Here is a 9,297-nt window from a genome sequence, read left to right on the forward strand (position 1 = left end):
GTTGATTAAAGGAGATTTCAAGATGACAGCTGAGCTACAGGCCTAAATGGCAGCCAGTCCAGAGTAAAGAAGGTCAGATGGTTCTAGTAGGGATTTCTTTAAGAAGATGAAACTGACAGACCTCATAATTAACCTTCACCTGGCAGGCACAGCAACATACCTTTACTTCTGTGACAGTCTGCTCCATATGTTTGAATATAATGAGAAGACATTTAGGTATCAGGGGTTCAATTAGGAATAAATGCTTAGAAAACTAGGCAAACGAAAAGATGAGGCAATTATGAACTCCAAGGCAATGAACTCCAAGGAAAACATGTGGGAAAGTAATAACATTATAACATATGGCTCAGTTGTGAATAGCATTTACATAGTTATAAAATTATAATCCTAAATATCTTTCTAACTAAAATCACAAATGTATATTTGGAGCATGGTGACATGGGGTATGTGTGGGGGGGTGGGTGGGCGTGGAGACTGGGTAATGGAAGAGAGCTAGATCTCATTGTCCCACAGTGGTAAGTCAATAGATAATGGTTAAAACTGGAAAAATCAAGAATTCTAAATATAACCATATTATTTGGAAATATGGAGATAAATACCAAGTACCAAAATAATCAGCTAAAGAACTGAAAAAGTGCTTACTTCCGAAGAGCTGGAAATAAAGAAGGGTTGAAAGGATTCTTCCAGTTTTTTTCTAACAAGCCTTTGGAAGTATCTAACTCTTTAAATTATGTACACGCCAAACTTTATTAAACATAAAACATAAATTTTTAAAAAGAAAAGGTAATCAGATTCTCTTTCTCGGGCTCTTCAGGTGAGAAATGTGGAATCAGATGGTAGGAGACAAACACTAACAGCAGTGGTAGACAGTGGCTAAGCCACACAAACAATCTGGGATAGAAGAAAATCCACAAATTCCTATTCCCAGAGTTCTCCTGGACTCCACACTTCCTTGGGTTTCAACTTATATGAAGCCTGATCCCACTAGAGCCTCAGATCTGGGAGACTTCGTCTCTCTCATCAATGTCTCCCTTACTTGAGCTTTGTGAACTTTTGTTTCTTGCAATGAAAAAAAGTCCTGCTAAAATAGAGATATGCGCTGCTTCTAAAACTCCTTATTAGATGAAAGGGTATAAAATGTAGCAACTTGTCCTTCATGGTCTCCCCCTGCCCCTTCATTTTGAAGGAGAGATTCCATTATACTTTGACCTCCTAAGAACTTCACTGATGTGGCAGGTCCTTTTATTTCTGCAAATTTTCCCTCACACCCCCATTACATTCATGTCTCAAAAGACAACAAAGATGCTTGTTCCTTCGTAATGTCCCAGGCCAATCAGCATGATATCATCAATGTAGCAGACTAAGGTGACATTCATGGAAGAGCAAATTAATGTGATCAAGCATCCCTGTTTGCTAGGGACCCAGGGGTTTCCTGGGATGCAGAACTTTCAGACAGTCCTGGGCAAACCCGGTAGTTGGTCTTCTTTGGTAAGGTGGACTAGGTCCCTGTGAAGATATGCTGTTCTACCTGCCAGTGGAAGAGAAATAGCTTCTGCTGGTATGGGTAAAGAGATCAGGAAAAAAAAATTTTTATCATATATCAAGTACCCACCTAATTAAGCTTGAGGTAACCCTCCATTATTTTTCAAGTCCTGTCAACCTTTGGTACCAACCAGCCTGGAGAATGGAATGATGCTTTAGCAGCCTTCCTCCAAGGTTCCCAAGCTCTAGGTCAATAACTGACTCAGGGATGTTTACGGTCAGAGGGCATGTGACTGTGTAGTGTGCTGGCTTGAGTTACATCTTTGTTTGTTAAACTAAGGAATTATTTTGCTGTACAAATCAAGCAGAACCCAGACCTGCCCATCTGTCCTGTTCCTGCCCATGCCTCAAGCAGAAGCCAAAACCTCAACTCAGTGAGTTAGGCCATTTCTTGCACCAAAAGTACCACACCTACTTGGCTTTGGCCTTTTTTGTGGCCACAGCTAGGGGTGATATTCAACATATTTAGCAGCTGGTTACCACATGGCCACCAGCCAATTAGAATAGACACTGACTTTAGCACGGAGATAGATTCCAGGAGGCCAAGAGCTGTGCTGGGTGTTAACCCTTTAGAAGCAGGATCAGAGGGAGGTCCAGTGGCCTGGAGGCAGGTAGATGGGGGTGAGGCATCAGGGGACTCTAGGCTGCAATTTCCCAACTGATAGGAGAGCATTTCAATCCATCAACAACGAGTGTGGCCACAGGCAGAAGGTCAGCCTGGCCTCAGCAGAGAACAGAGACTGGTTGGTCCACTCACTTTGCTATTTATTTATTTATTTATTTATGACTGCGTTGGGTCTTCGTTGCTGTGCACGGGCTTGGTCCACTCACTTTGCTATTTATTTATTTATTTATTTATTTATTATTGCATTGGGTCTTTGTTGCTGCACGCAGGCTTTCTCTAGTTGTGGTGAGCAGGGGCTACTCTTCGTTGTGGTGCACGGGCTTCTCATTGCGGTGGCTTCTCCTGTTGCAGAGCATGGGCTCTAGGTGCGCGGGCTTCAGTAGTTGTGGCACATGGGCTCAGTAGTTGTGGCGCACGGGCTTAGTTGAACCGTGGCGTGTGGGATCTTCCGGCACCAGGCCTCGAACCCGTGTCCCCTGCACTGGCAGGCGGATTCTTAACCACTGCACCACCAGGAAAGCCCCTCACTTTGCTTTTTACACGTGCCTCCCTTTGAGTCTGCCTCCCTTTTTTTTTTTTTGCAAATATATTCTCTTTTTATTAAACTCCAATGGTTTTGACTCTTAACAGTTTATCTTAGTAAAATCAAGCGATCAGCCACCATAGTCTAAGAATATAAACCAGGCAGTGATCTGTTGTTCATTGTTAATGCTTCTTTTCTCCTGTGATCCTGAGTCACTGACTCCTGGATGCTAGCAGTGTGGGGATTTCCGGCCAGAAGGAGGCATCATGCAAAACAGAGCCCAGAGCTGGCTCTCCCCAGGGAGAAAGCTTCATTACTGTAGATGCTGTAAAAGTGACACATGGAAAAGGCAGACCCCACACAAGTGGGACTCGGCATGGAATTCACTCTGCATGATAAACCATTGAGTTCTATGAAGCAAATTAAGAGTTCATTTTTAGTGACTGCCCATCAATAAGAGTCTCCAGCACAGAAAGCGAATCCTCCACCCAGGCATCAGACTTCCAGGTTCTTTGTAAGTCTTTCCCCAGAGGCTCCTAAAGCGATGCCTCAATAAATCTGTCATGGTCCTACTGTCTTCTTGGACCTCCCAGTCCCTGGAGAAAGTTGCCAGTTGCTGCGCGTGGGAAGAGTTTGAAAACTGGAAAAGGCTGGAAAACATCCTTCTGTTCTCTTGAGTGTCTGGAAAGATGGCATCTTGGAAATTGACTCCATGAGGCAAGAGGTGCTTTCTCAGTGCTTTCATTGTGGTTAATCACTGTCCTTCCATGTTCCTGGCTGGGACGGCTCTTCTGGTGCGCCACCCTGACCCCCGCGCCAACAGAGAGGCTGTACTAATTAGTGTTTTCATCAGTGGTGAACTTTTCCGAAGAAGACGAGGTTTGTGTGTTGTGGGGAGGGAGGGAAGTAGCCATCAGCAGGTCACTGGTGACATACTGTCACTCCTTCTCCTTCAGTCTTGGTATTTTTTTCATCTAGGATGGTGTACCAAGAACCATCAAGCTCTTCAGAGTCAGCTCAACAAAGTATCATCAGCCAAACTCTTTGCAGGAAGAGAAGGAAAATGGGGGCGGGGTGGGGAGGAGGGTAACAGAGACAGAGACAGAGAAATAAAGGGAGGAAGGAGGCAGGAAGGGAATGAAGTCATAGTCTAGCCTCCTTTATTCCATCTTTCTTGATTATGAACCCTTAGAATTCAATTCCACATAGTCACTCCTGCAACAACTCCCTAGAAAATTTCTGCAATTCATTTTGCCTGTAATTCCTCTTTTTCCTCCTCAGATTTTACACACCATCCTTGGTTTCACAGTATTTCCAAACTCCTATGACCAGATGTTCCTCATTAAGAGGTGACTCATCACATTTGCTTGGCAATCGTGGTGAATGCAGTAGAAATTATTTGGAGGGGCCCAGGAGACTGGGGAGTTCCATCCCTCAAGATATTGCTATTCCAACTGCCAGGATTTCAGTCTTTGATAATCAAGACCTTAATTTTAACCATAGAAACCCAGGACAGTTGTGAACTTAGCAAACGCTGTCCTTTGGCAATTTACAATATCTTTTTTTACTGTAAAATATTTGGCAGGAAAATTTCATGATAACATATTTGAAAATATGCAAAGAATACATATTACACATATTATCTATGACGCATTAAAATAAATGAACACTGGTAAACCTGCCACTCAAGCTGAAAAATAGAATATGATCAATATTCACTTTAGGGAGAATATGATAAAAATTCACTGAAATTTAATTTTCAGTGGTTTCCAATGGTAAAATGGTTTCTCGTTACAGGGCCACAAAGTAGCCTTGAATATTGTTATCTGGTTCTATCCAGGTACCCTGGGTCTAAAATTTGTTCCTTCTTGATTCAAATCACCTAATGCTGTGAAAAATGTCCCTACAGTCCTTACACTCCTTATTCCCTTAGAATGTCTCTCAAGCTGTGGTTCTTAAACTCTGATGTACTTTAGGATCAGTTGGGGAGATCTGAAAAATCTTGATGCCCTGCCCCTGCCCCAGAACAATTAAATCAGAATATCTATGGATGTAGCCCAGGCACCCAAGCTTTTTTTTTTTTTTAAAATCACTCCCTATTTTATCAAATTTATTTATTTATTTATTTTTGGCTGTGTTGGGTCTTCGTTTCTGTGCGAGGGCTTTCTCTAGTTGTGGCAAGCAGGGGCCACTCTTCATCACGGTGCGCGGGCCTCTCACTATCGTGGCCTCTCTTGTTGCGGAGCACAGGCTCCAGACGCGCAGGCTCAGTAGTTGTGGCTCACGGGCCTAGTTGCTCCGCGGCATGTGGGATCCTCCCAGACCAGGGCTTGAACCTGTGTCCCCTGCATTAGCAGGCAGATTCTCAACCACTGCGCCACCAGGGAAGCCCCCACCCATGCTTTTTAAAGTATTTTAGGTGATCTAATGTGCTTTAAAGGAATGGCAATAACGTCCACCAAAGCTTTACTTTCAGTGGACATAATATCTGAATACCAAGACTTCATTAACTGTTTTATTAATCTATGGACTTCTAACTTCCCATTCAGGGATGTAGAAATCGTCTCTGTCTCTTTCTCCACTGTATTGCTACAGAAGATTCCATAGCTCTTCTGAGATTCTGTTGCCTGCAACTCCACTCCTGGAATAAATTTCTATGTTTGTTAGGGTAGTTTGGTATTTTGTTTGCAAGAAATAGGGCTAACTCTGAAAATTTTAGGAAAAAAAGAGTGTGTGGGTATACTGTGAGGATATAGGTGGGCTGGAACTGGAAATCTACCCAGAATCTGAGGTTGGGCTGGGGTCTGGTTACTGTCTCTTCTGTGTCTCAGTAGACCTGTAACAAGAGATTGAATTACAAAACAAAACAAACAAACTACACACAAAGAAAAGCCCAGGTCCCTATGTCCTCACTGGTGAATTCTACCAATATAGACAAGAGGATTATTACCAATTATTCACAGACTCTTCAAAAAAATAGAATAGGAAGGAATACTTTCCAAGTCATTCCATGAGACCAGTATTACCCTGATACTAAAACCAGGCAAAGACATCAAAGAAAAGAAAACTATAGACCACTATGAATATGGACACAAAAATCGTCAACAAAATATGAGCAAACTAAATCCAGAAACATATAAAAAGGATTATACAGCATGGCTAAGTGGGATTTATCTCTGGAATGCTAGATCAGTTTAACATCCAAAAACCAATTAATGGAATACACCATATCAGTAGGATAAAAACCAAAAACCAAAATATGACCATCTCAATAGATGCAGGAAAAGCATAAAATCCAACACTCCTTCATGATTAACTGATTAACTGATTAACTGATTAACTGATTAACTTCATGATTAACACTAAACAAACTAGGATTGAAGGGAACTTCTCCAGTCTGATAAAGGAAATCTGCAAAAAAACCTACAGCTAGGATCACGCTTAATAGTGAAAGACTGAATGCTTCCCCCTAAGATCAGGAACAAAACAAAGATGTCCTGTCTCACCACTTTTGTTAAACATTATACTGGAGGTCTAACCAGGGCAAGTGGGCAAGAAAGTGAAATAAAAGTCATCTAGACTGGAAGAAGTAAAGCTATCTCTGTTCACAGATGGCACGATCTTGTATATCGACAATCCTTAGGAATCCACTAAAAAACTATTAGAACTAATAAATGAGTTCAGTAAGGTTGCAGGATACAAGACCAATAAACAAAAATCTAGACTATATAAAGAACTATTTATATACAATAGCAATGAACAGTCTGAAAGTGAAATTAAGAAAAGAACTCAATTTACAATAGCATCAAAAAGAATAAAATACTTAGGAATAAATTTAACAAAAGAAGTGTAAGTTTCATATACTCTGAAACTTACAAAACATTGTTGAAAGAAATTTTAAAAAGAATGAAATAAGTGGAAAGACATTCTCTATTCATGGGTTGGAAGACTTAATATTAAGATGGCAATACTTCCCAAATTGATCTTCAGATTCAATACAATCCCTACCAAAATTCCAGGTAGCTTCTTTGCAGAATTTGACAAACTGATTCTAAAACTCATATGGAAATTCAAGGGACTCAGAAGAGCCAAAACAATCTTGGAAAAGAAGAACAGAGTTGGAAGACTCACACTTTCTGATTTCAAAAATTGTGACAGGAACTTTCCTGGCGGTCCAGTGGTTAAGACTCCACGCTCCCAATGCAGGGGACACGGGTTCAATCCCTGGTTGGGGAACTAAGATCCCACATACTGCACGGTGTGGCCTAAAACATAAAAAAAAAAAAAAAAAAAAAAAAAAAATTGTGACAAAGCTACCGTAACCAATACAATGTGGTACTAACATAAGGATTAGACATATAGTTCAATGGAACAGAATTGAAAGTCCAGAAATAAACCCTATATTTTTGGTAAATTGATTTTTGATAAGGGTGCCAGGAAAACTATATGGGGAAAGAATAGACTTTTCAACAAACACTAATGGGACAACTGGATAACTACATGGAAAAGAATGAAGTTGGACTCCTAACTCATACTGTATACAAAAATTAATTCGAAATGGAGCAAAGACAGAAATGTAAAAGCTAAAGCTGTAAAACTCTTAGAAGAAAATATAGGCATAAATCTTTGTGACCTTGTATTTGGCAAAATTTCTTAGATATGACACCACAAGCATAAACAACCTAAGAAAAAATAAACAAATTAGACTTCATCAAAATTAAAAACTTCTGTGTTTCAAAGGACATCATCAAAAGGCAAAAAGACAACACACAGGATAGAATGAGAGAATATTTTTGCAAATCATATGTTTTGCAAAGGATAAAAGATTTGTATCTAGAATATATAAAGAACTATTACAACTCAATGTTAATAAGACTAATAACCTAATTAAAAATGGGAAAAGGACCTGGAAAGACATTTCCCTAAAGAAGATGTACAAATGGCCAATAAGCACACGAAAACATGCTCAACATCATTAGTCATTAGGGAAATGCAAATTAAAACTGCAAATCAATGAGATACCATTTCACACCCAGTAGGATGGCTATAGTAAAAAAAGATAGACGTATCAGTATGGATGTAGAGAAATTAGAACTCTCATACACTGCTGATGGGAATGTAAGATGCTTTGGAAAAGAGTCTGGAAGTTAGTCAAAGAGTTACAACAGTCAAAAAGTGGAAACAATCCAGATGTCCATCAACTGATGAATGGATAAACAAAATGTGGGACAGCCAAACAATGAAATATTATTTGACAATAAAAAGGAATGAAGTACTGATACACGCTACCACATGGATGATGCTTGAAAACATTATGCTAAGAGAAAAAAGCCAGACACAAAAAAGACCACACGTTGTATGATTTCATTTATATGACATGTCAGAATAAACAAGTGTATAGAGACATAAAGTGAATTAGTGGTTGTACAGGACTGGGAGGGGGTGGGGGCATTGAGAAGTGACAGATAAGGGTATGGGGTTTCTTTGGGGGATTATAAAAATGTTCTAAAACTGATGGTTGCCCAACTTTGTGAATACCCTAAAAACGACTGAGATGTATACCTACAAAAATAAATAGAGCAAGGCTGCTTTTCTTTAGCGGTTGGGAGCAGTGTAACTGCAAGGTATCATGAAGATTTACAGCCTGCCCCAGGCAAGAGACCAGGGTGGGGAAGACTGAGCTGAGGCCTTAGCAATGAACGTGCTACAGTCACGTGGTGATTTGATGCACGTGGGGACTGAGAAGAGGAACTGGTCCAGTAAGAATCTTGTTCACTCTCCACGTTCAATTAGTTATCATGTCCTGCTGGCTCCTAACAGATCTCCCTGTTGCCTCCCTCTCCCCCTGCAATTGACTGGATGTCGTGTCCCCCCAGTATTCATACAGTGAAATCCTAACCCGCAGTGTGATAGTACTTGGAGACGGGGCCTTTGGGAAGTGGGCCCTTTTGGCATGAGCCCTCATCAATGTGATAGTTCCCTTATAAGAGAGACCCCGGAGAACTCCCTTGCCCCTTCTATGAAGACACAGTGAGAAGACAGCTGTCTACGAGCCAGGAAGCAGACCCTCACCTGACACTGAATCTGCCAGCGCCTTGATCTTGGACTTCCAGTCTCCTGAAATGTGAGAAATAAATTTCCTCACTATGGGATTCTGTTATAATATAAGGGACAGACCTTAAGGGATACCCCCTCCCCATTCAATCCATCTTCTAAACCAGAGTTTCCTTCCTAAAACTCAAATCTAACTATCACTTTCTCAAAATCTTTCAAGTAATCTGTACCCAGTTTATCTCACGCAGCTCTCCCACAACCTCCCCTCCCCCACCGTGCACGAGTGCGTGTGTGTGTGTGTGTGTGTGTGTGGGCGTGCACACACACACACACACACACACACACACACGCGTCTTTCATTACAGCCACAGGGAGCCACGTGACTTCTTTGATGTTGGCACATCCCTCCTCTGCTCACCCTGTTCCCTCAAGTAGGAATGTTCTTCTGCTTCCACATCTACAGCAAGGGTGGAAATTCTCTCCATTCTTCAAGGCCTGGTTATAATTACGCCACCTTCATGTAACTTTTTTTTTTTTTTCATTTTACTCCCCG

The 9,297-nt window shown here is 41.1% G+C and overlaps 1 long non-coding RNA gene across 1 annotated transcript; it reads right to left on the bottom strand.

Annotated features, from left to right (window-relative positions):
• Positions 1–5,408: 5,408 nt before the first annotated feature.
• Positions 5,409–9,229, bottom strand: LOC132349988 (uncharacterized). Its single transcript, XR_009497789.1, has 4 exons — positions 9,163–9,229; positions 8,763–8,807; positions 6,822–6,955; positions 5,409–5,526 (listed from the first exon to the last, which is right to left on the bottom strand). It is a non-coding gene; the product is annotated as an uncharacterized LOC132349988 (long non-coding RNA).
• Between the last annotated feature and the right edge of the window lie 68 nt (positions 9,230–9,297).

The sequence above is a fragment of the Balaenoptera ricei genome, chromosome 15 (assembly GCF_028023285.1).
Source record: "Balaenoptera ricei isolate mBalRic1 chromosome 15, mBalRic1.hap2, whole genome shotgun sequence".
In the NCBI taxonomy this organism is placed as follows: domain Eukaryota; kingdom Metazoa; phylum Chordata; class Mammalia; order Artiodactyla; family Balaenopteridae; genus Balaenoptera; species Balaenoptera ricei.